The sequence below is a fragment of the Triticum dicoccoides genome, chromosome 7B (assembly GCF_002162155.2).
Source record: "Triticum dicoccoides isolate Atlit2015 ecotype Zavitan chromosome 7B, WEW_v2.0, whole genome shotgun sequence".
Lineage (NCBI taxonomy): Eukaryota > Viridiplantae > Streptophyta > Magnoliopsida > Poales > Poaceae > Triticum > Triticum dicoccoides.
Genome location: NC_041393.1, coordinates 97,423,979 through 97,430,495, shown reverse-complemented (window position 1 = coordinate 97,430,495; position 6,517 = coordinate 97,423,979).

Sequence of the window (6,517 nt, the reverse complement as noted above, 5' to 3'; positions counted from 1 at the left end):
AACAGGACCCCCGTTTTGACCGTAGGAGGTCCATTTCCGCCGTTTTGCGGTACGCCACACCCCTCCCGATCAACATGACCCCCGTTTCGACCGTAGGAGGTCCGTTTCCTCCGTTTTGTGGTACGCCACACCCCTCCTGATCAACAGGACCCCCGTTTCGACCGTAGGATGTTCGTTTCCTCCGTTGTGCGGTACGCCAGGCATCGTTGCCATCGCCTCTTCCGTCCAAGCCCTCCCGATGAACATGACCACGCATTCCGTTCCGACCCAGCTGCGTTGCCTCCCGATGAACACGACGCATTTCGTTGCCTCCCCATGAACATGATAATGATGCTGTTTCTCCGTTCCGACCCAGCCATGTCAACGAGCCCTCGCCGTACGTATGCGCGAGTAAGTGTTCGAGACCCCACCCGTATGTACACATACGTGGCCGTATTTTCTTTCTTGCACCCTGGCCGTTGTACGTACGTGTACATGCTACGTGCGCGCCTCTACTACGACACGTGCGCGCCTCTACATCGACCAGAATGTACGTACACGTTCGCGACCAGAATGACAACGCTACGTACGCTTCGACCAGGTGCGTCCCGACTGTTAGGCACTTCCTTGCCTGCGAAGATGTAGCTGGTGGGTCCCAGCAGTCAGGGGGCAAATCATTTTTTTTGCCCGGACGCACTTCCTTGCGTGTGAAGATGTAGCTGGTGGGTCCCAGCAGTCGGGGGGCTGGTGGGTCCCAGCAGTCGGGGGGCTGGTGGGTCCCAGCAGTCAGGCGGGCGAATCGTTTTTTTTGGACGCACTTCCTTGCGTGCGAAGATGTAGCTCGTGGGTCCCAACAGTCAGGGGGGAAACGTTTTTTCGTGAAATATGGTGGCCCATCCGGTGGGTCCCTACTGTCAGGTGGAGGAATCATTATTTTCCGCCTAATAAGGAGGCACTTCCTTGCTGCCGCCGTGGACCCAGCTGTCAGCCTCTCCACGTACAGTCCATGTCCAATGGAAGTCGTTCCTTGACCACGTTGACCACACCGCGCTGAGAGCACCAGGGCGGTGGACGATGGTGAGGCCTAGGAAGGGGACGACGCGGAGCCGGTGAAGACGCAGCAGTGGATGCCCACGCGGAGAGGAGTATGAGGGTTCACTCGTTCAGCTGCGGTGTGAGGCCGCTGTCGCCGCAAGGCCTGGCCAGCGGTGGGAATAGTAGGGAGCGGTGAGGCCTCCGCGGCAGCACAGCCGGCCACGGGAGGCAGGAGCAGGCGGCACGACCGGCGCTGCTTTGGGCGGCTGGAGCAAGAAGACCAGAGGTTGAAGAAGCACTACGGCCGTTGGATGGACATCGTACGGTCACTGGAGCTAGAATCGTGCATATTGAGTAAGTTGACAAGGCCCTCCGTCTCCGTCAACTTAGTAGGCACACAAGTCAGCCTGCCACCAAGGTGGGTCCCAGCTAACATGGGGAGTAATCATTTTTTTGTGCGTAATAAGGAGGCACTTCCTTGCATGCAAAGATATAGCTAGTGGGTCCGAGCTTTCAGCGGCGGTAACATTTTTTTCGCAAAATACAAAGGCCCTTTCGGTGGGTCCCTGATGTCAGGTGGAGAATCATTATTTTGCGCGTAATAAGGAGGCATTTCCTTGCGTGCTGCCGTGGACCCAGCTGTCGGCCTCTCCACGTACAGTCCACTTCAGATGCATGTCGGTCGTTGACCACGTTGACCAGGCCGCGCCGAGAGCACCAGTGCGGTGGACGACAGCGAGGCCCAGGAAGGGAACGACACGGAGGCAGGGAAGACTCGACAGTTGTTTCCCACACGGAGGGGAGTACGACTGTACGAGGCTTTACTGGTTCGTCTGCTGTCGCCGGAGAATAACAGCAGCTGTGGGTGAGCAGAGGGATGGCTAGGTCAGCGATGGGAGTACGGTGGGGCTGTGAGGCCTGCGCGGGAGCACAGCCAACCGCGGGGAGGAGGGAGCAGGCAGTCCCGCCGGCGCTTGTTTGAGCGGCTGGAGCAGGAACAGCAGAGATTGAAGAAGCACGCCGGCCGTTGGGTGGACATCCAACAGTCACTGCTTGTGCGTCAACCTTTTTTTAGGAAAGGCCCAAATCTGTGGAAAACAGCATACAGCCCATCTGCCATTATTTCTAATAATTTTCAGCCCATTTGCTAATTCTTAAGGTTTTTTTTGAGCCCATATTCTTTTTGTTAGCATTACAACCCAAATTGTGGCCACGGTTAAAAAATTATACAAAATTTTGCATATTTCGGTGCGGTCTGAACTGTTTTTAATCCTGAAATTTCGACTCACATTCAAACTGATTTTAAAAATAAATGTATATCAATATAAAATACAACAAATTCTCCATGCATAAAAATTAATGTAATTTAAAATCTTGAAATGAAAAAAAAGATATTTGAAACTAATTGCCGGTTTGATGTGTTTTAAAAATGCACAGCCCATTTCTCATTACTGATGGGCCATTTTCTCGACCAGCCGAATGAAAGTTCTCCTCGTCTTGAAAGATTTGCAGCCCAATAGGCCTGACAAAACGACTTGCTTGGCAAATCACAAAAAAACTGGGCTGTGGCCGTTGACCCAGCTGTCAGCCTCTCCATGTACAGTACTCTTCCGATGGAAGTTGTTCCTTGACCACGTTGACCATGCCGCGCGGAGAGCACCACGGCGGTGGACGACGGCGAGGCCTAGGAAGGGGACAATGCGGAGCTGGGGAAGACGCGGCAGTGGAAGCCCGCGCAGAGAGGAGTACGAGGGTTCACTGGTTCGGCTACCGTGTGAGGCTATCGTCGCCGCAGGGCCTGGCCAGCGGTGGGAATAGTAGGGGCGGTGAGGCCTCCGCGGCAGCACAACCGACCACGGGAGGCAGGAGCATGCGGCACGACTGGCGCTGATTTGGGCGGCTGGAGCAAGAAGACCAGAGGTTGAAGAAGCACTACGGCCGTTGGATGGACATCGTACGGTCACTGGAGCTAGAATCGTTCATATTGACTAAGTTGACAAAGCCCTCCGTCCCCGTCAACTTTGTTGGTCCACAAGTCATCCTCCCACTATGGTGGGTCCCAGCTAGCAGGGGGTATTCATTTTTTTATGCGTAATAAGGAGGCACTTCCTTGCGTGCAAAGATATATCTGGTGGGTCCGACCTGCCAGCGGGGGGAACGTTTTTTAGTCCATTTGGTGGGCTGGGTGAAACAATGATGTAGCATCTATGCAGCCCGTTTAAATCCCATTTGCATTTTACTCGAAATCCGTGGACTTGCTGGGCTGGGTGAAAATATCATGTTGGGCTAGACGGAGAAATGTTATAAGAACATAAACACATGATTGCACGTTAGTAAAATCTTTGCAAGCTTATGTACGCAATCACTAGGAGTTAACTTGCCAAGTTATATATAAACAATTATTATTATTATTTTGTAAGATATTTCAACTTACGAAATAAAATATCATTTTAATTTGATGAGTTAATAGTACGTGGGGTATTATTATTTTTTAGGCTAGACGTGGGACAGTTGAGTTGGTTCTAGGGGAAAGTACTAGGAGAAAACTCAGTTTACATCGAAAAAGAAAGTGGGAGAAAATTCAGAGACCTGCTGGGTCCACCTAAGGAGGGGAATATGTTGGGATGAAGGAGATTCAAAGCACGGCAGCTGAGTGAGCTAGTTTTTTTTACGGACAAGTGAACTAGTTTACATACATAAGCAAATAGCCACTAAAAAAAGCAATCAGGTTAATGGGTTCTTAGAAGAAATATTTCAGACAAAACAGATAATTACGACACATAGGCTAATGCATGAAACACTTAGATGATAAAGGTGCTTATAAACAGATAAAGTACAACATCTAGACCTTCCTGGCACGCTTGATCATGACGCTGCGGCTGTCCGTGTACTCGTCGGTTACGGGAAGCAGACACGCCCTCATGTCCAAGATCTGCCTGTACATGTCGTAGCATGCGTATGCGTCCTTGGCCGCGTAGGTTATGTAAGCTAGATTCAGAGGTACCTCCCACGTGTTCAGGTCGTCTTCTTTCATGTTGGCATATCAGGGGTCGGTGATGGTCTCAGCGAGGTCAACCACGGAGTCCTTCTCCTGCCTGTTGCTGATGATCTTGTATTGCTTCTCGATGTCGACAAGCTTGTTGCACCAGATGGCCGAATCGTCGCGTTCTTCCTTCTCTCCACCGTAGCGAAGGTGCAGTCTGCGCTACCGATGAAACGGGCGAATGCTCCAGAACCTGGTGCAGCCATAGGACTGAGGCGAGGCAGAGCTTCACCGAGTCCGTATCGTTGGTGTACATCACATTCAACTTGGTGCAGCCATAGGACTGAACGGCGAACTCAAAGGGTAACTCCTTGCTGAAGTCCATATCCAGCAGGCTCACCCCTCGTATCGCCATTGGAGTCTCTTCGAGTGAACGAGTGTGTAGGCGGCGGCAGTAGTTCGTTTTTCAGCTCCTGGGGAACTGGATTCAACAGTAAGCTGAGTGTGTACAGGCAACAACAGTTACTACCCCTCCCTCGTCCGCTGCACGCCCGGCAGAAGACGCACCCTCGGCCACACGTCGGTTCACGAGCGGGTCTGTATTGGTACTGTAATAACAGGAGTTAGTGGTCACTTTACTTAAATTTAATTAGCTCTAATAGAAATTTATACTTAAAACAAGCAATGCATTCGCTCGTTCTATCAGTGCCACAGGATCAACATGCACAACAATTAGAATTATTACTCTCAGGACGCACATGATCAGCACATTTTTCGCACTTTCACAAAGATAATACTACCAAGTTTGAACTGTTTGTTATGGTTGTTGTCCTCTGCATCATCATGCCGTGTTCCCCAGCTTGCAAGATTCAGAACCAACAAATAAGATCCAAATAATAAGTACAACAAAGATGCCTACACATCTCATTGATTCCCAGCTTGCAAGATTCAGAACCAACAAATAAGATCCAAATAATAAGTACAACAAAGATGCCTACACATCTCATTGATTCCCAGCCTGCAAGATTTAGAACCAACAAATAAGATTCAAATAATAAGTACAACAAAGATGCCTACATATCTCACTGTTTCCCAGCTTGCAAGATTCAGGACCAACCCATTAGAGCCTTTTGATAAAGTGAATATCGGGATTAAACCATCTTCGCTAACCATGTCATACAATCGAAGAACTTGGCGAATGCTCTTGACCGTCACAACATCTGTAGTTGAGTATTCCTGTTTGCATAGCACAAACTAAGAGAGCATGATTTCACTTTAGTAATGGCCTCCTTTACTCAACCTGTAGCTCCACTCGGATGAAGCCTGCCTGGAGTTCCAAGATTCAATTCATGCGCCTTTTTCTGCAGTTCACCTGAAATGAAGCAAAGATTGCATCATTCAACTAGCAAGAAATACTTGCTCTCGTGAGCTGGCAGGTTCTTCTTTAGTAGTTGCACTAAAATTGAGGAACATTAAGGTTGGCTGTCCGGCTCATGTAAGGTGCAACTATAATTTTGTTATCCTTTTGTGCAGTTCCACTAAAATAAAGTGCCATTGTGGTGACAGTGACGGCTCATCTTGCAAAGGCTAATAAAATGTTGCACGAGATTACCAGCAGAACTAGACGGAGATTTTGGAAACTCCAATCACCATTTTGTGAAGTTCCACCAAAATTGAGAGATGTTGCCCACGTGACATTTTAGTTGAACTGCACAAGACACTCATTCCAAAAAAAAGTGTTTTGTGCAGTTCACCAAAAGGTCACAATAGCAACAAGGTGAAATGGATATCCCTATCTACATAAAAAGATAGAAAGTAAACAGTTGCTGGTCAATAAGAATATATGAAACATATACAAAATGAAAAGAAGCATCTTAATTATGTTCATGGCAATCACGCAAGGACAGTAGAAATTTTAAAACGTCAGCAATGCTTCATGTTACCAGAAGCATTACGATCAACAATGAGATTCCTCAAATATGGGATTACTTTAATGGTAGCATTGCTTGTTTACCAGACACAGTAAATCAACATCAGCTAAAGAGTTGGTTTAGAGGCATGGGACCGTGGGGACACCAGGACACTCAGCAGAGTAAAGGAGCAACTTACTTATCATACTGGGGAAAACAGCAGGAGTGCCATTTGTAACACAGTTTAATTGCATCTTATCACTGGAGGCATTAGATTAACAATAACACTGGTTAGACATGTCCCTAAGGTAACAATGTGATCGCTTCATTTTACATGCACCCTTACATTAACAACAGCAAAAGGTTGGTATAAGGACATGCGACAGTGGACACATCAGCACAATGTACCTACAAGGAGGCATAAAGTGGTGATGCCGAGTTTGTTCATGCTATGTGAGGGCAGCAAACCTAATCCTGGAGACCTTGTACTATGTGAGGGCAGCAAATCTAATCCTGGAGACCTTTTACTATGTGAGGGCAGCAAATCTAATCCTGGAGACCTTTTACTATGTGAGGGCAGCAAATCTAATCCTGAGACCTTTTACTATGT